The sequence below is a fragment of the Netta rufina genome, assembly GCF_964035555.1.
Source record: "Netta rufina genome assembly, chromosome: 2".
Taxonomy (NCBI): Eukaryota; Metazoa; Chordata; class Aves; order Anseriformes; family Anatidae; genus Netta; species Netta rufina.
The window spans coordinates 11102338-11127126 of record NC_140124.1 but is presented as its reverse complement, the minus strand read 5'-3'; the positions used below and the strand labels follow the sequence as shown (position 1 = coordinate 11127126).

Below are 24789 nucleotides of genomic sequence, written 5' to 3'. Positions count from 1 at the left end.
ACATTGCTAGTAGAAACTCCACTAATTACGACTTTTCTCAGATGCTGTGATGATGAAGATTTGGTAACTCATTCATTGGTAAAGTATCCGTGCTACCTTCTGAGGTTAGTAGCAGAATGCTCTGACAGAGCTTTCAGGATCATGATTTATTCAGGATCTTGGAGGAATAAGAAAATCCGTGTGGAAATTTTAAATTCAAGCTCTGCCTGTCAGAGTGGGAAGATTTGTGCCCATACTTTGTAGGTGCTCATAGATTTCTATCCGCTGCTCTAAGTGAAGGTAAAATGTCTGAAGCAAGATGTGTACAATATCCAGTGAATTTCTTTGTCAGGTTATTAGGATCTGTATCATGATGTGTGTAACCAATAAACCTTTCCAATCAGTGAAAATCAAAACTCTAACAGCGCCTGCACAGTTCCTGAATTGTCTAATCCAAGTGATTATAATGAGTGGATCCACGGTGATTCGGTTGTTGCTCTGCCTCTTCTGTGGATGCACTAAGCTGGCATCAGTCACTAAATCTGAGAGCATTCTCAAACATTGTAGTATTTCTACCTGCTGCCCTCAGAAATCTGGCTCCACTAGTCCAGAAGTCCTCACATCGTCAGCACTGGGCTGCAGGAAAGATCCCAGACGACCTCTTTAAAGCAAAGAAACTTGGGCAGAAGCACAGTGGGGTCCCCACTGCTGTGCAAGGACTGCTGCAGTTCTGGTACATCCCTCGAGCACTTGGCAGAGGTTTTTGTGTGGGCAGTAGCAGTGGGCCACTCCAACCAGATTGGTAAAGGATTGCAGGCTCCTTGGAGCTTCTCTGAGAGAACACGGTGACGACCTCATGCTTGATTTTGTAAATTACATCTTCCATAAAAAGTGCTTAGGCCATGACGTTTCTCTTCTTGTCTTTTCAGTAGTTTTAGGAGCCATAGCTGGTAGGAAATTTGAAGGCAAAGGAGAGGAACGAGTCTGGCAGACTTGGTTTTTATGAAGTAAACTAGATTTCTGTGGAAAATTGGTTGCATTGTATTTTTTCACTTTTTTATGAACCTGATTAATTATGTTTCACAGTTTAAGTCGCATTTTCCCTGTTCCATCTTTCCTTGCATACAAGGTTATATTTTGGTCTCCTTACACCTACACTTCAGATACATCTTGGCAGGGTGTATGAATTTGAAATGTGAAGCGGGGTTTTCTGAATGGTGTGGCTAGCTGATGACAATGACAAGACGTTGCCTAAGCAGCAAACACACGGGAAGGTTTCTGTCGAAGGGCCTACTGAGCGAAAGGCACCATCCTACACCTCTGCCTGAGTGAGTTCAGTCCACAGCCTGCCTGCTCAGGTGCCGCCTGGGATTACCATGAGGGGAAAGTGTTTGAGTTTTTTGCTTTTCCTCTCCTGTTATTCTCTTTATGTGCCTGATACTGTATTAGGTTTAATTTTACAAACGGCGTGGAAAGACAGGCCTCAAGATTCTCGGGCCGGGCCTCAGCTGGGCCAGGGGCTACTGTGGCGGTCACAGCCCGTCCTCCTCCCTGCTTGGCTTGAGTGGGGCAGGGAGCAGAAATAAAGGCTGTGGGAGGCACAGGGACAGTCCTTAGACCATGGAAATGTCCATGCAGGGGATATATAAAGGCTGAGTCCCGCTTGGTGTCCTCTTCTGGCCGCACTGGTCTGTCACACTGCGTGGAGGGCCCTTCAGAAATCAGGAGAATCTGCAGCCAGATGAAGAGATTGCAGTAGCACAGCCGGGCTGAAATAGAAATACGGGTAGTTTTCTATTCACATGTTGTACCTGTTACCAAGGTGATCCCATTAAACATCATCTTGTTTTATATATGCTCTAGAGTACTGACAGTTTTCCATTCCTAAAAGTTTGATTTCAGATCTTCCCAAGTTTGTGGAAGCCTGGTACATTTCCAGATCAAGTGCATGCGAGGAGAAAAAGACAACGTGTACATTGAGCTACATTTACTTTTTATCTCCTTCCTTACCAGTGTAAGCTCAGTGTTTTCCCCTTTTTGCCTAAATGTGGTATTGATTCGGCTGTCACTGAGTGAGCCTGCTTCTCTTCCCCGCCCCAGAGAGAGGTGAGAGGCTCTGATCTGGTATCTCTAATCTACCCATCTAGGAATGTGTGCCCGCTTGTGCCTCGAGTACGAACAAATAGTCACTTAGGCAGTTCTTTAAAGCTCGTAGCTTCAAGGTATTTCATCTACTAAGATGAAATGTAGCTTTTCATCTACTAAGATGAATGTAGCTTGTGATAAGCTGTGATGAACAGGCTGAGACATAAGCATCTCCAAAACAGAAACTTGATGTATTAAATATTTCATCCAGCGTTTACCACGGAAAAGTTCTTTGCCCAAGCTCAGGTTGAAATGCTTTTAGGCATTTCTAATAGCTCTTCATGTCAGCACTAACATATGCATATGGGCTAAATATAGCATGCAAATTACCTGTTCTGTGCTGCAATCATTTTGCTGGGTATTGTATTCACGGAGCTTCATTTATCAGTTTCTAAGCAATCAAGGGCAGCAAAATAAGAGCTAGGACTTGGAAAAAAAAAAAAAAAGTGGCTTTCACTGCTACTTTTTCAGGCATTTATATTTGCTTGTTATTTTATGTCTGTATCAAATTAGATGCAAACCTACCTTTTTATTTGGATGCCTTTGTATTTCTCATTCTCGTTGGATCCTATTAAAGGGGAATGACTGTTTAACAGCAGAGCAGGTTTGATGCATGACTCAAAAGAAGTGCATGAGCCCGCAGAAGCCAGTTGCTTCTAAGAAATGCAAATCCCGTGTAAAACGGGAAGGAACAGAAATGCGCCGTTGAAGATGAGTTATTTTAAAATTAAAATGTGATTAGAGACAGTGTGAAATTGTGTCAGCTCCGACAGCTGGAGGTGTGTCCTGAAGGGGGGTTGCAGGACTTCCAACACGTGGGCATTCTGCTCGTTTCCTGCATAAGCCGATCTTCCATGACAGGCCACTTGCACAGTTTGGCTTACGGTGGTGCCAGGCATTGAGATTCCAGTTTCTTACTATCGGCAGGTGATGGATGCCCGCAGATTGAGGTGCCGCTGTGCAAAGTGGACTGGTAGTGTTCCTGAGATGTAAGCCTTACAGCAAGGTAGCCATTTCTTGAGTACCAAGCTGCTGTTCTCTGCCCTGTAGTGTCTGAGCCCTGTGCTTTTCAGCAAAGGGGAAGGAAGCTCGCTGGAAGCAGCATGGCTGGACTAGCCCCATTTGGAGTATTTAGGACAAAATGCCTGCATGGCAAGGTAAACAAAAGTGAGCTCCTGAATAAATAAAGACAAATACCTATTTATGTCGAGAGTTTCAGTGACATGCCTAGTTTGCTTGCCTTTTTTTTTGTTCAGAGAGAGATGAAAAATACTGCAGGCTGGAATAAGCCAACTGCTCTATTCATAATGGTGGCAGGCAGCCGTAAGTCTGAGTCCACGTAGTGAATCATTTTTTGGAGCGAGTTTCTGATAAAAACATACATTTCTCTCTTATGTTCAATGCCCTTGGAGTAACCTCTGTGGCTGAAGGATGAAGGTAGTTTATACTCTTCTGTTTTGTTTTTTTTTTTTTTCTGCTGTGAACAAAGTAGGTTCTTAATTATGCTAGCGGTTCTTTACTGTAATCATAAAGGTCTCAGCACAATTGTCAAAATAAACACACACCTGTTTGTAAGATGTAAACAAGGTTCAGTTCTTAGTCTGCAACAAAGACATCGTCATAAAGATTCAAAAAGAGATTTTGTGTGTTATTCCATTTGGTTTAATTATCCAAGCCTTATAATTAATCCTTTTATTTGGTTAGAATAAATCACTTAAGTGGGGATATTTTTGTAGTGATCAAAAATGTATTTGCTATATATATGAATTAAATATCAAAGGTATGAAATGTCTTTTAAAGAAAAAAGGCATAATTTGTTTTTCTTCCTCCTGTTCACTTTTCCTTTGACTTAAATCATTCTTTCAGCTGCAAGCTGAAAATGTTTGCACTTAAAAGTGACAAAACTAAAACCAGTTAAAAATGTATGCCTTCATAAGCCTGACTCCCATTTCCATTTTATTAAATTAAGCATTTAAGCAGTGGCTTTTTTAATAAATGGATAAAGTGCTGTGAAAAAGATAATGCTTTAGTTGCATATAAAGATTCACACTTCATTCCTAACATTAAGCATTGTATTTTTGATTTTTTTTTTTGTGATGAATAGATCTGTTTATGCAAAGTAAGCAAAGCTTAATTTGATGATTGCATTTCTCCAAGGACTGCTTGTTCCCTCTGGAGAGGCTTTGTCTTGTAGACAAAACTTTTGTCATCACCTGTGCTTGGTTCTCATAAGCTTGGTTTTCTCCTGTGCTTTGCATAATGTGTCCATGGGTGCACCACTGAAAAAATTGGCTGGGCGCTGATTCCTGCGCTCTGACGGAAGAGGATAAAAGACCGTAGGGCAAGACATGGGTCAGAGTTGGCTGGAGAGCCCCTGACACACTTTTACTCAGCCTCAGTTACAAAATGGGTTAAAACCCAGTGTAAAACAGGCAGAAAATCACTTGTATGGTCACCGAATTGCTGGAAGAGCATGGTGGAATCTGGTGTAGAAATCTCTTGAAACACTTTCTGTGTAGTCACTGCTGGTTGCTCTTTCTAAACCAATCCTACGACCGCAATACAATCTGAATGTGTGGGCAAGGCTCGAATTAGAATCACAGAATGGCTGAGGTTGGAAAAGAGCTTTAAGATTATCAAGTCCAACCATTAGGTTCAGGACTAAGTTTTTGCCTTTTTCACTGCATGGTTTAGGTGTTCTGGGCTCTACTTCATTAATCACAGGCTTATGGAAGTGAAAATTAATCATTTTTTTTCTATAAGGGTGTTAATTTGTGCTGCCTTACCAGTCCTCTGCGTGCTACATCACCCCTCCATATTAATTTCCTTCTCAGAAGGATCCGGACACGTCACCATTTTAGACTTCCAAATAGCTCTTCATCAACTTCTTTAATAAACTTACATTGTTTTTGGTGTAATGTCGTGGTACTGATCGCTGAAAAGATGAGGTAGGTCTTTATGTTTTCAGGAACTTCCAGGAATTATTTGTACAAGGTAAGATTTAAACTGTAGCTCCATTTATCATCTAAAATGGCCAAAAATTCATTCAGAGTTAAGGCTGCAACATCACTGACTGTATTTTATGAGATTTTCTCATCAGTGGCTGCGTCAGGGACTTCCTGGGTCAGCAGTGATCTTGCTTTATGTCAGACTGTAGCTCTTAAGAAAAAAAAATGTAGCCAGTGTGCGTTATCCTTCTTGCTGTAAAAACGCAGTGATTCATATTGCCCAGTCCTAAGACAGACTGCGAGGATTTGCTGTGACCCTGGGAGAAGTTCAGCTGAGAGTCCTGCAGACAAAAACTTCCAAAGCTCGCTACTTTAATCGTTATTCCAAGTGCAAGTTAGAGGCTGAAGCCTATTATTAGCATGCATCCCAGAAAATAAATATATAATTTGACAAGCGACTCCTACAAATTACCCATTATCCCTTTCTTTAAAGCTGTGAGCAGCTCGGCGTTCGGGCCCGTTTCCATGCGTGCTCTTAGTCACTGTCATGGGGTCTGTGTTAATTTGAGTGGAGCTGGCAGAGGCAGGGCGCTGGTGGCTGTGCGAGCCAGAACCCAAAGCGAGGTTAGTTTGGGAAGGAATAATAACGGGGTTGTTTTCTGAGGAGCAGACTTTTGGGTTCAAGTGTTTTCCTTTCCCCACATTCATTCAGGGGCCAGCTGCACGATTGTCTCTGACACTTTAGGACTGTACTTCTGCTCAGCGATATAGCCAGGTTTAAACCTCAGGCTGAAAGCTAAGATTTCAAAACCAGCCCATTTAAAACAGAAATGCGTTTTCTCTTTGTGTTTCCTTTCCTAAATACAGCCTATTCTGTCAGGGATTCGTGTGTGGCACAGGGGGCTGTGCTTTCAGCATGTGCCCATGAAACAGGACTGAATAGGGGCTGGAGACAAAGTGCAGCACTTTGCTCCATCCAGGGAAAGTGAAGGGACAGTTTGGGGTGGTTTTTCTTTTGTTTTCCTTCATAATGGCATGAAGGCTTTCCTTTACAGCCCGTGGGTTGAATTCAAGGCTTCTCAAGAGCAAGTCTGGCTCTGGCCACCCCATGTTTGAGCATGGATTCGAACAGGAAAGTGGGAAGGAAGGAGAGAAGCTTCCTCCTCCAGGTCGCAGCAAACCCAAGAGCTAGATGCTCAAAATACAGCGGTCTCCTGTGGGAGACTCCAGTTCCCAAGGACATGCTGTTTTATGGCTGAGGTCCTGGAGCTGCTTCCCTCATCCTTACAGGGAGCACGAGGCAAGGATTGATGCACGAGCTCTATGTTCAGGTGGTAGAGATGAGCTGGAAAACAAGGGTTAAAATTGGAGTGTGCAGTGAATGGCAGAGTGTATCAAGGAAACAGGAGAAGATGCAGTTGTGGGGGACAAAACTGGATGTCCGTGTTTTGGAAAATGGGAATCTAGAAAGCAGGCTTGCTCTGCTGGACGGAGCTGTAAGGAGTGTGGTTGAATTGGCCAGAGGTAAGGGAAGAGTGGACGGAGGTCCAGTGGGAAGCCTTCATCAAGTGTCCCGGTAGCAGCTCGTTGCTTCAAAAGGGAAGATTGAGTTGAGAGATTCACACTTCTGTTTCTGGATCACTGAAAACATTGGGGTTTTGAGTGTATAATGTCTGCTTCTGCCAGCTGCTTCAAGAGAATTTCTGTTTGTTACTTCGGCAACATTGCCGTTCCTTACAAGTGAAGTGCTGACTGCGATGTCTTAGAAAGCCATCGAAAATTTGGGCCTAACAGAGCAAATAATTGCATAAGGAACAAGCCTGCAATCATGCCAAATAAGAACTGGAACATTTGAACTTGAAACTGCAGATTGCAGTGTGCAAAATCTCTCCTTGTTTGATGATCAAGGATTGACATTACCATGGGATTATGAAGACTGTAACATTTCTTTCTGAAAATTTGTTTTGCTCTTCAGTGCTGCAGAAGTAATGGATACAATCAAGCGATGCAAAGAGCAAGACTTGACCAGCAAAATCCCCTGTTAAACACATGTTCCCAATAGAAAGTAATGGTTTCCAGAACTCATCTTGGATGATTCCTGGAGATTTGCTTCAAGTTCTCTGTGAATTTGAACTAAATGAAGAAAAATCCTCATTCCTGGTCTCACAGTTAAGCTTCTAAGGGGAGAATTATGTCAGTTTTAATCAAGCGAATGAACTGAAGTTTCAGTTCTTCCTTCATTAAAAGGCGCTGAGCTTGCAGTTTTGTTTTTGGCTTTTTAGCAGGAAGGTCAAAGTGGCTGAGAGTGGAAGGAAAATCAAGTGTGAATGCACGGCTGATGCAGATATTCGGGTGTCCATCGCAGGTTTGCCAAGCAGCAGCTGCACGCTTGCTCTTTGTAGCCGGTGTCATAGTGAGGCATTGCTGGGGGAAATAACCAAATGTGTTGTATGCAGAACTGCAAAGCTCTGTATTTACTTGGAAAGCAGTAACGAGGTGAGGAAAGATAAACAACAGTGTAGAGGCTGCAGAGGTTGTGCCTCCTCATACTGAGCAATTGGAGGGTCCTAGTGAGAAGCTGGCTGGCCTGATGCAGAGTACGTAAATGCAGAGAGTGCCTTGTGCTGCTTGACTCCCGGTACAATCCTCATGGATTGTTCTGAGTCCTAGGCTTTTTACAAATTTGAAGAAATTTGCAAAAAGAATCCATTGAACTGCTTCAGAGTGAAGTTTTAATAATGTATTTACACCTGATTTGTAACTTTATTAAGCAGAAAGTAGCCCTGCACATCATGTCCTCAAGAGCTTTGTCATCAAAGGCCAAACAGAACTGTTGCACTTCAAAGCACTTGAGATGTTTTCCTCCAGTTGCGTTAGTTACTGGACCTAATAGCCGAAATGAAAACATTCAGGCATTTTGCTGAGGAGGAATCAAACAGTACTTTATGTTTCAAGACCAACTGGTGTTGAATTATTCAGTACTCGGGAAGGAACTGGGGTTAGAATATGGCCTTAGACTGAGTCAGTGGACTCTTAGACCTTCTTGTAGTGACTGCCATCAAACACAGCACTGTTGTCCCATTTTTATTGTACTGAAAACCAGATTGTAGATAAAAGACTGGAATCTTTCAGTTTGACCTTAGTATTTGATCTTATTTTCAAGAGATTCAGAGAAAAACTGAAAGCAAGACTGAATAAATTAGAGCAAGCCTTGATAATGAGGTCTGCTTAATTACTTCTGTTTGCGTGCTTTCAGTGAAGAGGTGAAATTTGCTTAAACTCCAACTTCTTCCTTTATGTGGACATCTTTCATTTTATCTTCCATATCCAATGCCAAGTATGGATCATAGGCTGACATTTTTACTAGTTTGTAGAAGATGCTGTTATCATTTTTGGAATTACCCTAATTTGTTTTCACTTTGGAAGGCTCAGTTCCCGAGGAAGCACGGCGTAGTCACACTCTCCAGGTATTTTTGTTATTACCTTGCTTCGTCTGATACGAAGACGCTCTAAGATACCTGACTTTCACACCCATAAACGTGTGAGTGAAAATCTTTTTTTAGTGTGCTGTTTACATCGGGTACAAGTTAGAAAATGTGTTGTGGACATTTCCAAGCTAAAGGTACGCTCTCCACCTGAACTGCATGTGGCGTACCTTCAGAAGAGCCCAAAGTACCACATCCAATATCGTCCGCTTGTATGACTTACATGTCATCAATTGTTCTGCAGCCTCCAGGCCGTTTTATACATGGTTGGACAGATGAGCATTTAAAATGATTTTGGGAGGGGCCAAGAGCTAAGAGTCATCGAATTTCTTGCCATTGTGTTTGAAATGCTATAAGCAGCACTTGTGTGCTGAGCATGTGAGCAATGCGGGTCGGTCAGCTAACGATGGGTGGTTTGCAGTTCATCTGTGCCATACCTCGTTAGCAGTGCATAGTTCAGCCTTGGCTTAAGCCTGGTGGCAAATGTGCGTGCACCAAGTCCTGGGCTGTGCCAGGCGGATGTCCAGAGGCATCCCTTAGATCTGCCCGAGCACCTGAATCCCGAGCACACCCTCGCAGAGGTGATTGTTGTGAGCAGCGTGAGCATCACACGAGTATCACAGAGGTACGTGACCTTAACAAAGCAGCAGCAAAAAATGCTCCAAAATTACGTTTTGAGTTGTGTTTTATTTTGAGAAAATTTATGTACTCAACACAGGGGAAATAACACTCCGGTGGAGTCAGCAAAAAGCGGCATCAATTACAGCAAGTAAAGCAAGTGGTGAGGATTTTGGACATAATCTCTGATGCCCTGGAGCTATGACTAGTTGCAAATGAATAAGCAGTTTGGAGAAACTGCCACAGGACCAAGCTACTGTGTAATGGTTTCTGGAACTTTTACAGAGTGTTTGTAAGTCACCATTGTCAGGGATAAGGTACTGAACCAAATAGCTGGCTGGCCCGATCTGGTACTCCACATCTATTTAAGAAACAAGCAAACAGGCTGAGCAGGAAGATACTGCAGTGCAAATTGTGATAGCAGAAAATTGCTTTTAATCAAAAAGTTATTTAGGTCTCCTACAGGAAGAACATGAACTGAAACATTTTTATTCCAGATGAGAAATGCATAAAGCAAAAAAAAGCATTGTTTAACTGCTTGGAAGATTGAAGCTGAGCAGTTTGGGGTTTTAATGAGTCGAGGATATGGAGTACAAATGCACTGATATTTCAGCCGAGAAATATTGTGCTGCTTTCCTTTTTTGGTGGAGATGCCGTAGCGTGTGTGAATTCTAAAAATACCGCTCTCCAGTCCTCTTGTCAAAATAGATTTCGTTCCCCGTAAAACGGCACGTGACAAAACAGTATTTGCAGTATCCAAGGCTGTGCTCATGTATAGCTACACCCATGCAGCCGTGCCATCGAGCTTATGTAGAAAAACAGATGAAAAATGTGTTTGCAGAGTGAAATGTGTGTGCAGGGCACTGCTTAGCTGCAGTCACCTGCACTGCTGGTTCGTACGTGCTTGCACCCAAAAGGTCACCTGCATGGCAGCAGGGGCAGAAATAGGAATGAAGCTGGCAAATGTATAAGGAGTGATGTTTCAGGGTGGTTGTTTTTGTTCACATCTGGTTATTTCATGTGCAGAAACTTCGAAAACGTTGGTTGTGCTTCTGCTGGCAGTCGTTCGGGCTGTGTGCGTGGAGGCTGGTTGTCCCCACCTGGTTCAGGAACGGGCCCTTGCATGGCAGCCCGGGGCTTGCCTGATACCACAGCGGCAGAGGTGTGCACACTGGGGAGAACAGTGGTATTTGTTGGGTTTAGAGGGGAGAGGTTTTATGTCCGTGACTTCAGGCCACAGAGGGAGTATTTCCACCCGACTACTCTTCAACAAGTTATTTCCTACAAGAATGTCACAGATGCAGTTTTGTCCTTACCTGCATACATGTAAAGCAAATACATGCCTATGTGGGAAAAGAAAATACATGTTTATGAGGGAAAGCTACCTCTGCTCATGGTAGGTTCTTCAGTAAGAAATTTGTATTTCAGGTATTTGTATTTTCAGGTCCAGTTATTTCTCTCTTCCTTTTAAGTAGAGTAATGTGTGTTGTCATTCCCAATTCTGCACAACAGTACGGCTCCTTTTCCAGTCCCGCTCCAAACAATAAGATATCCAATTTGCCACTAAGCATCTTGACAGGCTGGCTAGTTTTCCACAAGCTCCAAGTGAGTGGAAGATCTTCCAAAGTGGTATTTGTGTGTCAGCTGCAATTTGATAGATGCTCTTTACCCCTGTAAGTATATAAGGACATTAGATGGCTAAGAGAAAGTGTCTGTTCATATTGTCCTTTGGAAAGAAAAAGCAATTGAAGGCTTACAAAACTCCCATGTCAATGAGATAGAATTACAGGTACTTTATTTTTTACTAAGTAAGACTTGAAATTGTTTCAGTTCCACAACAGAAGAATTACAAAGTAAAATCCTGACACTAAATTAGGAAGGGATTATGCCAAAGAGAAAGCCCCATTCATTGCCCAGAAATCCTATCACAGACGGAGGGACAGGATCTTTATCACTGACTGAATGGATTTGAGATTTTGAGCATGATGTAGTGCACCATTGTACACAGATGCTTATTGTCTAATGACTTTTATACTTTGGCAAAATTTGTACAGCTTAAGTCGCTAATAAAGACCGTTTCTTAGAGTTACATGCCCTCAGCAGTGCACATTATAGGCTCATGGCTTTTGAGGGCTTCTTTGACATTCTTAATAAAACCAAGGCCTTTACTGAAGTAAGTATGTTTTCCTTTTTTTTTCCACCTTCAAAATAACCAAGCAAAAATTCTCCAAGTGCATTAGGAAGAAGGAAATTGGCAAACTTGTGCTTTGGAAAAAAAATCAGATTGTTTACCACTTGCATAGATCCAGTCTAGCACTGCGCCTGACAATTGTAATTGGTCTCTCAAACAATATATACAAATTAATTGATGTTTCTGTCTGGCATTCATCTGAGATGTAAATATGGGCTATGATTGCAATTCAAATTAGTCTGAAATGTAATATCTGGGTATAATCAGGAGCGCTAAAGATGTCTGGCTAATCTAATTGGCATAATTGTTATAAAGTCTCTAATTCTGTGTTGAAGTCTGAGGTAATGACTGCTGAGTCACCTCTGCTTTGGGAGGCTTTTCAGATAAAAATGAGGGATACACAGTGCTGGGTTGAAAACCTGCAGAGGAAAAGTTTATGCCAGTTTTTCTCTCTTTTGGTAGGTTGCTGGAGGGGGATGAATGAAATCTGCCTGTGTATCAGCCCTGTCGTTCTCTAGAAAAAATCAGCATGGAAAAAGCAAATGGCTTGTTTATCGGGCTGAATCATTGTTACTTATTTACAGGACAAAATAGTTCGCTTCAGTTAAAAAACCTTCAGCAAGTCCTTCTTGGATGGAAGGATGTATTTATGAAGTCTCCCAGGGATAATGCGGGATGATTCACTGTTTCTGCGACTTGCCAAAAATGACTGCAGCAGATTAATATAACCTCAGCTATTGAAGTATTGGGTAACTCGTAAAAGTGAGGCAGGGAGCTAGCCCTGCTTACAGTGACAAACTACGGGGAGAAGTCCTCCTGCTTTGGAGCACGAGCCTGCTGGCGGTGCACACTGTGCCGCTGCCAACCCTTGGCTCCCGCAGCCCCTCACAGCTCCTCCTCGCGCCTCTCCACGTGGAGATGGGGACAGGGGCAGGCCCAGGCCTTCCGTCTGATGCAAGGGCCCAGAGGTTTGCTGTAAGTCTGCTGGAGCAGAGCTGACCACGGGTTCACGAGCTAAAATTATCTCAATTGTTTGGCTGCGGGGGATCAGCCTCCTGCCTTCGGCCTCACTCCCTCCAGGGGCCTGGCCTGGCTCTGGGAGACCAGCGGTGGTACTGCCCTGCTGCCCTAGGAGAGAAATTATCTTTCCTCTCCCTAGTCAGGCTTTTTTAAAAAAATTCTGTGGCAAATCAATGTCAGCAGAAGGTGCCAAATGTGAGAGGATGTGGAAGAGGAAGGTGTTTGTGCACCTGGGAGGATGTATCCAGGCTACCCTCCGAGAGCCCTCTGGGGCTGCGCAGGACGGGACTGCGGCAGCGCTGGGCACACCGTCCTGAGGCGGTGTCCTCATGGGTACAGTGCCTTGTGTCGTTTGAACATTGCCTTAAAATGAGGAGAACGAAGAGGATTTATATTCCCTGGTGAACAGGGGGGTGGTCTGGTGATGTCTCCATCCCCTCTCGTCTCTCCCTGGAGGGCCTGAGGATGCGGATCTGGAGGAGATGAGCTCCTGAAGAGCATCAGAGCTTTTGGGAGCAGTGTTTCCTCAGAGGGGACCCGTCATCGCTCTGACATCAGCTACCTAATAATAACTTCTAGCAAGTCATCCGCTCGCTTCTGCTTCACCCACTCTTAGTCATGATACCCATTTCTGTAGGCTACAAGTAGCAGGCTACTTATTAAAAGCAGTAGCTGGTGAAAACTGATTTTCTTAACCAAGTTTCTCCTGCCAAGAATGTAAAATCAGAGAGACCAATTTTAGGTGCCTTGAATCCTGTCCAAGCCGTATCTCTCGGCACCTCGTGTTACCTCAGCTGCTTCCATACCTTCCCTTCGCATTCCAGTTGCTGACGGCAGGAGAAGTCTTTCAAAATTTGTGGTTATTAAAAATACTGCCTTAAAATACTTGGTAAGGGAATAAAGGTATCTGGCTAGTGTCTTCCCGGTGCCCCATCCAAATCCAGCAATGCATTACGTGATATAAAGGCTTCATTTACTCCGAAGGGGAGGATTAAAGCTATCTAAGAATAAATCGTCTGCTTCTGCATCCTCCCCATGCAGGCGTTACCCTGGGGTTGTGCCTGGAAATTCCAAGGGCAAGCACGAAGTCCTGTCAAAGCTCTTGTCTGTGGGCACAGATATCTGTATTTTTTCACTCGGTTGGCGTAACCCCAGGAGCTATGCTTATGCCACTTTTCTAGCTAAGCTGCCTTACGTTCAGGTTCTTCCAGAAACGTGACATTTCTCTTAATTTTTTATAATCCCGGGCACTCTGCATCTGGGAGCTATTGGGGTGGTGGTGGAGCAGGAACCCTGTCCTGCCATACAGCCTGGCTGTGTTTAGCCAGCAAAACCTCACAGCGTGTGGTGGGGAGGGCTGGGAGCCAGGAATGCCCTTGGGACTGCCCTTAAATGAGATGCAGAAGCTGGAGTTTGTGGCAAGAAGCGCCTTTCTGATCGAGTTTGTTTCATTTATAGGTCAATATCCTGTGCACAAAATGCTGCTTTACAAATGCATTTGACAGATTAGAAGTTTCCTGGTGGAAGATTTATTTCTGAATAAAAAATCTTATGCTGGTCTAACTCATTGTGCAAGGGTAATGCCAATTTTGGACACCCTGTGACAATTTATAATGGAAGCTGTCTCATGTTATAGGGAGTGAACTTATTTCCCTGGGTTTTAAAACAGGATTCAACTCGCTGCTCCCATGAGGATCATAGCTTTGTTGGTCTTTCTGGAGGTAAACGAAGTTTTAAAAAGTAATGGTATTATCGAGCTTCTCTTATTTCTGGACTTTTTCTCTTTTTTGCCAGGCGTTTTGTACCCCAGTGACCAGTTGTATTTTTGCTTTCTTCTTTCAGCTTCCCATTTTTTTCCTTCTAGTTTTTCATTCCTACTATCCATCGCTGCAGTATTTCTCTCCACAAACTAAAAGTAAAAAAAATCTTTAAGTGGCCTTAGGAAGAGCCCGTTTTTGAGTTTTCAAGTAGTCTCACACTGCTGGAAAAACACAGCTTGGGCTGGCAAAGACGAGGAGCTGGAGCTGAAGGTTTGGAGTAGCTTTTTTGCCACCTGCCATCTTTCAGCTGCCTTTTGTTCCTTTGAGAAGGAACCGAGGCTGCACTTTGGTGCAGAAAGGTTGTGCTTGACTGCTGGGTTGGCTGATTAAAGGAATTCCGTTTTAAAAAATTATCTGCCCTGAAACAGCTGGAAAACATCTTTCCCATTACAGCTTCAGGGAAGAATAATGGATGTTTGACAACATTCATATCTCACTACTAATTGCCATTCATCAGTAGGAGAATTATAGGGAAAAAAAAGGTGTGGGGAAGCACTGGGACACAACCGTGACTCGGTTAAACATCTGTGAGAGGGAGACAGCTTCTCCGAGCGGGGGTCTGGCAAGTTCAGGAGGGATGTGTGTGTGTGTGAGAACATGCTTTGGTAAAGGCCCGTGATGGAGAGCCTGGGTTTTCTGATGCGAGTGCCTGGAGGGTACTGAGTTAAATTATAGTTTACTTATTTAATTATTTTTGTGAAAAGCCTGGTGTAATTTTATACTGTGCGGTATTGTAGGACTGTATTATAAATAGTTTATGGGAGAAGTAAAATACCATATAGCTGTAATTTCATCTTTCTGCTTCCAATAGTTTGTCTTCTGGGGATGTTAGGAGTCCTTGCTAGTGCTTGTTTTGTACCCTAACAGACAGCCCAGTGTGCCAAATACCACACGAGAGCTGCCCTAAGCTTTCTGCCTGGGAAGGACTTGTGCTGCTCCCTTTCTCCTTTGCCATCGTGCTGCTTGGCAGCTGCCCACCACCATGAGGCATCCCCGGAGCACCGCTCTTCGGGGCTGGACTGGATGATCCCCAGAGCACCCTGCTCACCCCAGCGGTTTTGTGACCCCGAACTGATACGTGGCAGCTGTTTGTTGCTCCCTGAGACCTTATCTAAGCCAAGCAGTTCTCCGAGGATGTCCGTAAGCAGTTGGCAGGTCGTGTTGATGCAGCCGGTTTGTATGGCACTCCTAACATACTTTGGGGGTCTTCCCTCGGTTTGCTAAGCTCAGCTTAAAGAGGGCTGGGCAAAATTCTTCCTGAGTTTCAGAATGTGCATCGTCTTTCTCCAGAATAAGAAGAGAATAAGAATTCTCCCCACATAGAAATATTTTTGAATATCCATTATGTGTTTCGTATTTAAATTGGATGAATGAAGGCTGTGCTAGCTCTAAAGAGCTCGGGAAAGAGATCATGGCCTGGGACTGTGTGGAGATGGGTTTCAGTCCTCTGAGGTGCAGGCTCCTCGGTGCTGTTCTCAGCTGTAGGAGCAGCTGTGTTGGATCAGCCCAGCCCAGGCTGTTCCTGGCCAGTAACAATATTAAAAGAGGGGCAAGGCCAGGGCAGCCCTTTCCCCAGTGAGCCCTCGTAGCCTCCTGCCGATGGCCAGCCAGAGACTTCCCGAGCTACATCATTAACAAGCTCATCATGTTCAGTAGTCAGCGGCAAGCTTATTTCCCCTGATTTCTTTCCATGAAGCCATTTAGACTTTTGGCCTCTGCAGGATAGATTTTCACAATTTAATGATCTTGTTTGTGTGGAAAAGTCCTTCCTTTTCATTTCATTGGATTTTGTTTTTTTCTAAACCTGTTAAATGTTAATTTAGTTGACTCCCCTTGAGTTTTCTGCGTTTACAGGAAAGGGAATAAGAATTCCAAAAGTACAAGAAAATATGAAATTGCTAGAGAAAACATTCTCAAGGAGATGGACCTTCAGTTTCATCCAGTGGATAGTTTGTTTGTTCCTGTAAACGACTGGGTTGAAATTCCTGTGAAGTCCCTTAAGTACAAAAACGTGGAGTTTCAGCCAACTGTGAAGCTCCAGGCTCTGATTTCCTATCCCTCTCGCACTGTGTTCGTACTCATTTGTTGTTTTTTTTTGCCTTTAACTAATCTTCACATGAAGTGGCTCACTCATTCCTGCCCAGTAGGCAAGAATATCTGGGAAAATGGCAAAAGCAGCGAGTAGCTAGGAGAGAGGTAAGGTTTGCAAAGCTCAGGGCATGTGCCTGATCTATCCAAGCTGCATTTGAACAATGGAGAAAGAAAATGTTCCCATGCTTCCATATATTGTTGCTCTCTTTAGCTTTCTGCAGTTACTTTGAGATGTGAAGAGGTGGAGTGAGAAATTAATGCATTTGCACAATATCTAAAAGGTTAAAAAAAAAGTCCAGATATGTACTCAGCTATTTCTGTTCTGACTCCAGGATGACTGAATAAAATGAGAACAGGAAATCAGGAAGCAGGATTTAAGAGCAGATTCATCCGAAAAGGGGAGTTGAACACTTTACAGTCTACTTTCTCTTCTCTGTAATATATTTTAACAGAGATGATGCATTGCTCCTCCCCATGATTTTAACAGTAATTTTATTGCTGTACTTTTTATGGTGCACTTTCTTAATAACCAGGTACCAAGGGGATTTCAGCAGCAAAGGGAATTCGTCTGGGTTGTGCTGCAGCCTGTTTCCAAGCAGACGATTTTATTTCTTATTAAAAAATACCCAGGCTTATTTGGAGAAGGATATTCTGGTGCTAAAGTTTTGAAAAAGTAGAAAATCTATTCACACTCTTAACAAAACAGCAAAAAAACCCTTCACATATGATGGAATATCTCTGTTGTACTGAATGAGCCTTAGCCAATGGCGATCTGATCATAAACAAATTAAACTGCCCTAGTGTTTGGTTTTTGACTTTTGGATGGAAAAACTGATGGAAGTCTGGGAGGGGAAACGTATTGCTCCTTTTCCTGTCTCTCATCATCCTCCCACCCCAGGCCCCCGATGATTTTGTCAGGGTTAGCTGAGCGTGTTGGTTTATGCAGTGCTCGGCTATACCTTATTTCAGAATGGGAGGCAGAAGGAATATGGCATATTTGAACTGTATCTGATGGCTTTTCAAATTCAATTATACTTCGTAATTTCATTCAGATAGCCAGTTTTTTTTTTTTTTTAATTAAGACCGCATGTCAAGTAGTTTACAGCTGTGGTACAGATGCACGTTTAAAACAAGGTTCTCCTGTGCTGATGGTTTTGAACGAGTGCAGGACTCCATATGTGTCAGCTGTTTCAGCGCACGCATTTGTAGTGATGTGTACATTGTAATAGGTGCATTATTCCCCCGATCACTGGATCCTATTATTTTTTATTTAACCCTGCTGCTGATTTCTGCTAAAGAGTAACAAATGTTTATGCTGCAGCCTTTTCCTCTCTAGTTAATTTTACCTTTTTTTTTTTTTTAATTGACTTCAGAGAGTCTAAGTGGCACAACAGAAGACTAAATATAAGAACATTCTTCATAAGTTTGCCAGAGATATGACTACTCTGTTTTATCAGGGTAAAAAGTATTGTAAGAAGCGTTTGATCATGCAAATGTATGAAGGAGCGGGAGGACCTTTCTTGTGAGATAACTTCAGTTCCTGCTTCCACGCGTTACAGGAACGCTGTGTCTAGAAAATGAAGTTACGCTCCCAAGATTGTTTTGAAGCATGGGATTAAGCAGCAAGATGAATTCTGTATAGGGTCAGTTCACAAGGTTAACATGAGCCAACTGGGTTTGCTAAAACTGATGTATTTATCTATAGCATGCTGACTTGTGTATTTTCACAGCCGCTTTGCATTTAAAGTTCCAACTTCTAATTACACCTCTTTTCCATACAGCATGCCACCAACACTTTAAAACATATCACAAGAAAGATGGGAGCTAAATATAGCACGTCCTCTTCATTTGAAAATGGAGACAGGGGAACATAAATGTGTAAATGATTTCTGAGATGCAGAGCTGGAGGATTACTGAATGGCTGCTCTCTCCCACCTCCCTGTTCTTTTCTTAGCTGTCTTGCTGCCTCTTCAGATTGTGCCTTGTGAGTCACACTGATGTCATTCCCGGGATTTGCAAAACAAAACTCTGCAGATCCATGGCTGTTTCTATTTTGGGATTTACAGATTTGGGCTTTTGGTAACATTGTAAACATCGGAATAGAGGAGTAACAGTTCTACTGTGTCCCCCCACCATGACTTCATATGTCATGCCAGGGATCATGTTCCCACTCACCAGTATGTGATACCATTTTCTCCCAGTTTGGTCTCTTCCCTTTCCTCCCCTATTAATGCTGTTCATTAGAGGTGTTTTAGGGCCAAATACACGTTGCCAATACCAGTGAGCAGCCTGAAGTGGGCAGGTTGCAGGCAGGCTCTCTGCAGCTGCTGCAGGCTCCTGTGCAGCATTAACCCCCTGCTCTGAAAGGATCTCGCCTCCTCTAAGTGGTGGGGGTTTTAATGCAACCAAAAGATTCTGTTTCAATGAACCTTTCTGGGGAGGTTCATCCTATTGTGCTGCCTTTTGAAAGTACAAGTGGACATGTTACTGAGAATACTGAATGTAGGGATGCAAGTTGCTGAAGCCTAGAAGCAGTCATCATGATGAAAATGAATTTTTTTCAAGGAAAGCAGTGCTGTCTCTTGTGGTATGCATGATTTAATGACTGATGCATCACCCACCGAACATACTCACTTTCCAGCTCGGATGGAAATTACTGGCATATTGCTAACTAGTTTTTACATTGAACTGACTTCTCATTTTAAACTAGCAATGGGTTGCCATTATTTAAGTCTTTTTTTTTTTTCCCCAAGTGTTAGAAATGCAGTTCATAAATGCAAGCAAATCCTGTGTATCATCCCCGTAGGAGGGATGTCAAGCTCACTTTTGCTTAATGCCTAAAATTATCTGAGCCCTCTGCTTTGCTCCTTGTAAGCCTGACGATAGCAGGACCCCTCAGGGGTTAGTTTACTCACAACACATGATGAAGTAGGTTGCAACTATACCTGAATATTAATGGCAGCTGTAATAAAACCAGCGTTTTCTGCTTTTCATTACCCTTGTACATATTGCTCTCCCACTAGAAAATGATGTTCTAATTCTTCCTGAATGGCATTTTGCACTTAATAAAGACCTTTTAAATAGGTTGGGGATGTAAATAATCGTGTTTTACTGGTGGCATATATGGTATATTAAAAGTATTGCTGCCTTCTTACTTTTTGATCCTCTAATAGCAGTCATGAGGCATGAATCAGAAGCCACATGCAAAGGTAATATAACTAAATAGCTCTTGCATTTTAAGGTTACAGTACGTGAAGGCATAAACATTTCAGTCTTTTGAATATTACTTGTTGCCACTCATTGGCAATGGAGAACTTTACTGAAGATAATGTGGCTAAAATTGTCCAAAGCATGTGGTGTGCACGGCAAAAGGAAGGGAGATAGCCAGGAGACTTCAACAGGGTCTAGAAAGTGGCGGAGGTATTTATACAGCATCTCAGCCTTCAGAGCCTTTGCGTTTTGGATGCTGTTTAGTGTGTGACTAATTCATTTGCATTCAGCGAAGGTAAAATTCAATGTGGAGAAGCTTATTGCAGTAATCTTTTAATAAGAATATAACCAGAGACAGAGCCCATCGGTGTTTAAGGAGCGCACTCTTTTAATGCGCTTTGTAGGCTGAAAGGCCGCGTTGGAAGGGAGGAGGCAGTAACTCAGATATCAAAACTCTCTGATCGCCGCCTCCTTTGTGGTATTAGTTACACTTTGGAAATTACGTTGTCTATTCCAATTTAGCTTAATGCCAGGAAAACAAGGAAAGATTTACAGGGCTTTTGGCTGATGGTTTTACATCAAACTCATCTACTGCTCCTCCAGACACGGTGCTGCTTCAGCCTGATCTAGGATTTGATCTGGTATTGTCTGCACTTCTGCTGCCTGGTGCATCCCTGTGGCCAAAGCAGAACTGAGCCCTGCCTTTTCTGCAGAGAAGTAAGAAACTGTGGCCTTTCTTTCCTTGTTTACAATACGTACGTACATACAATACCACACATTTACTAGTGGTTATACAAGTGTAGGTGACAAGCACTGGATTCTCTGGGTTCTGCAAAGCAGAATAGTAACTGGTGTGGTGATATCTACTGGTGTCAAAAGTCTCCTTGCTATCCAAAATAAATGAGATGGATTTTCTCGTTAAGAACTTGGATGTCAGCGTTACAACTAAAATATTTACTGTGATTATGAAGTTTCTCAATGAAACTTTTGTTCTTATTCGGTAAAAGGAACTTAGTGGATTAATAGCATTGAAACTAAGGCTGTGCAAAATAGTTTTAATACCAAAATAATTGTTTAAATAGCGTCTTAATTACAGTGATTAGTGTAGTTCTTAGTGAGTGATACTATATTCCAACTCAAACTCTTATCTGGGTATTAAGCCACTGTGTGACTGTGCACCGAAGAGTTACTTTGTTTAAAAACAAAGCAAGAGCACTTTGTGGTAATGAAGTAAAAGACACATTTGAGTCAAATGCATCTAGATTTTTTTTCAAACAGGTTATCTTGAGGTTGGGATGCCCAGATGTGCTCATAGGGCCGCTTCCCTGGTAGTCCAGAGCTGAAGGAAGAACACATTTACCTCTTGTTTCACGCTGCTGTGCTTAAAACTGTTGCTCACTTGGTGCTGTCTGGGGCCGGGATTTCCCGAGGGCAGGGTGTGAAGAATATAGGGCTTTTCTCTGCTCCTTCGATGGCCACTTTGGTTTTGCATGTGGCAGGGCAAAGGGTTTGACAGAAATTAAATTCCTTTGATACTGTCTACTGACTTATATTTTCTTCCTCTTGTTATACTTGTTAACAGAGTGTCTCTGAATATATTTGGGCTTAATAATATATTCAGCATCACATTTAAACAACGTTTGGAAGACAAATGCTGCCTTTGTCCATGCTGCACATTGGAATCATTCTGTGTGCCTGAAACAAGTCTTGGGCCTAACAGCAACTGGATCTGGGGCAGATTAGGTCCACGGGCCTGTGGCCAGCAGTCTGCAGTGATAGGCGATTTTGGCAGAAGTGAAAAATGTAACGGGAATTCTTTAGTGCTCTCTGATTTATGGTCTGACTATTACATGTGAACAGGAAAGCCTCGAGCCTGCTTAAGTTTAAACATGTGAGGATTCCTGCTGTCGTAAATGAGTGCCCATGGGTACGCTAACCGTGGGCACTGCAGCTGGCAGGCATCGAAGGCAACTGAAAATGCCTTCCTGGGCTCGGTTTGGCACGCTTAGAAGGGGAGCGTGTCCCCTTAAAAACATAACCCATGCATTGCATCGCATTTTAGATTAAATGCAAACCATCTCGATCAATTAATGCTGCATATTTAAATAGGTTGATTTATGACAGAAACCCTAGCTGTTGTGAACTTTTGATTTAAATGCTTCATTTTTAGATCTGTCCATTTCATAATTATTCTCAGTCCTCTGTTGTAAATACGCATTAAGTTTCCAATTATATATATATTTTCTAACTTAGAAGTGCATATGCTTTTATCTCCTGACTTTTAATTTATGCTGGGCATAACTTAAAAGTTTTGGACAATATACGTCAGGAGATATATTATCCTCCTTTGGTTTCACACAGTTTAAAGGGAATTGGTGTACCATATTATGTTAAACTTTAGAAAGGATTCAACATTTAGTAATAACATTTTGGATGTATTCTCAGCAAAATGGTTTCAAAAGAAAGCTTGGAAAACTTTGATTCATTAAAGCTCAAATATGAAAGAAACAGGAGATGTGGGAAATGATTGATCTTAGCAAAAGCATTGCCAAGAACTGAGTGTTGCAAAACCTAATTAGTGACCTGGAAAATAGGTGGTAATTAAGAAAGGCCAGAAGTGTCAGAGCTCTTCAAGCAGAGGCATGAAATTTCGTATTACAGCAATTGAGTCAAAGTGGATGGAAAAGGGGCAATGGTGACTGCTCCTTTTCCCAATTAATGTCTGGAGGGACCAGGTGAGGCAGCGGGACCCCAAGTTTCACTTGCAGTTCTAGGTGTGCTGCATCTAAAGGCAAATCAGCAAGTGTTCAAATTAAGAACAAGTCAGCAAATATACCCTGAGATCAGAGCTGCTTTATCCTGAAAGATAATTTTAGGAGGAGGACCTAAATACGTCTTTCTCTTTTCACGTGGATGTTATAGTTATAAGATAAAGAAACACTTAATGCCCTAAAAGGTGGTAAAATCCCCTCACAGAATCTTTTATCTTCTCCAGTATAGACTTTGCTTGTACTTGTGTTTTATTTAAATATACCCAGGAATTGTCATTTTGCATGTTTTTATTAACACTTAATTTAATCAGACTTGTATTTGAGTAGTCCAAATAACTAATTTTCATGTAAGGAAGATAACAACTTATGTCCCAATACATTTCTCAGACCTGCCAACCATGCAAAGAAGTGTCTCAAAAATTTAATGGTGCAAAAGTAATACGCAGTTGCCAGCTGGGAGCGAGTGTGGGGGAAACAATGTGTACTGCCGCAGTGTTTTAGCAGATATAAATCAAATTCTCTATATTGCTAGCTTGCCAGTTAGCATTTGTGTAGCATTACCAAAGGGAGAGTTGATTTGTGTATTGGCACCCAGGGTAAGGTCTTTGGCAAGACGTTACAGCTGAGGAGCTGGTCTGGTCTCTGGGACTAAAAACAGAGATGTTACAGGTTTTCACGGATAAGAGCCGTCTGCAACCACGTAATGGAATCTGAAATATGTTTAATTTTTACCTTTTTGATCACTGCAGCAATTAAATCCATGATTTTACAGTTATATGTGGTTATCTGTGCCATTTTTGCCACCTGTATTATATCTGTAGTTGCAAAGGGGCCCTTGCGTTTTAGTCAGCATGTTCGACTGCATCCTTGTCATGAAGAATTACGGCTTTTAGGCTTGAAGGTGGACAAGCAGTAGGCCTTGATGCAGGTGCCCCAGCCTCTTCTTCCCACCCTTGGACCACCCAAAAACCTTTATCCCTTCCCATCCCATAGGGGCCGGCCACGCTCCCTCTGCTCACCATGACTGGGGCACGGACCAGGCTGTTCCCTCAGGCTCCATGCCAGGTGGCAGCAGGAACGAGGCCTCTGAGCAGGGCTTTCGACCCTCTCAACCCCTTAATCTTCTCCCCTAACATTGGGCCAGGGCAAAGCCAGAGGAGGTACACGTTCTCCTGAGGAAGAGGTGACACAGAGCCCTGTCAGGGGCTGAGCCCAGGGGCGCCGAGGAGGGCCTCATGTCCTCACCCCGTCCCTGTTACCACTTCTTCTGGCGTTCGGATCCTGTTGTTTATAAAGGTTTACTAAACACTTGAAATTTATTTACTATGTGGTAAGACACATTTTTCTTTGTGCCTGGCTTTCACTGCATAGATTAGTGTTTCTCCAGGGGTATTACAACACTTCATTATTTAAGTGGAGCTGTTACTTTTATGATGTATTCCAGCCAGTGCAAGATCTCTCGTTTTAATGCTGTCAAACCCTGTTGTACAGTGACAAATGTGTTCCTAGCCAATAGAAGTCCTCACATTTCTGCTGAGTTTTATGTGCAACTCCAGAATTTAAACAGAAAAAAAAAAAAAAGTGTTGGGTTCCTTTGACCTCTCTCAGGACTTTGGGAGCGGAGAGGCGTTTGTTGTCACCAGGGCCACCAGCTTCCCTCAGGGGACTTCCAGGCTGACTGGGGTTGACTGTGTGCTCCACAGGCATGCTGTTTCCTTCCCCTAGTTATTTTGGTCCATCTTTTGCAGTTCTAGCTGCAGTTTTTGCTGCCAGAGGGGTGTAAGACCTCTTACAGAGCCATCTTGGGCATTTCTATTGTCTGGAGGTAACAAATGGTGTAGATTCTTAATGAATTACAGTCACGTGTAGTTCAAACCACTGCTGTTGTGTGTTGTGGAAAGTAAGAGTAAGAGGCAATAGCTGTCATAGTTGATTACAGTATAAATAGATGTGAGAAATGAAAGCTGGTACATGAGTTGCATTATTATTTCCCCCAGGTATGAACAGGTAAGGTGAAAAGTAAAATGACATGTCTCGTTTCAGCCATCTCGGTAATGCTGGAGGTGAGGCAGAAGGAGACATTTAGAGCCCTGCCATAATTTGAACTGCTCTAATTAATCTCTCACGAAGGAGCCATATAAATCTGCAGTGCTGATATTAACTTACGGTTAACACTGGTGTTTAGTGTTGCAGTCAGAATCAGATCTAGTTATTTCATCTTATTAAACAAATATTTAAAATGAAACAATTTCAACCCCAAAGGCTGTACATCCCAGCTTCAGAGAAAGACCCGGCAAGCAGAGATCCCAAGAGGGAGGCAGCAGGGGAAGTAAGATGTGTGTACAGCAGTGTTGACAGATCTCACGGCTACACAAGAGTCACTTGCAAACCCCAGGAAGCACTTGGCATCTTGCAGGATAAGGCCTCTTCAGGTCATCATGCAGAGACTGCGCTCCTTATTGCACCAGGTGATGAATGTCTTCTGAGTGCACTCTAGCTCCGCTGCAGTTG

At 42.8% G+C, this 24789-nt stretch overlaps 1 protein-coding gene across 3 annotated transcripts in view; it reads left to right on the top strand.

Moving 5' to 3' along the window:
• DIP2C (disco interacting protein 2 homolog C) overlaps positions 1-24789 on the top strand; it is a 311358-nt gene that overhangs the window by 38292 nt on the left and 248277 nt on the right. The window lies entirely within an intron of this gene.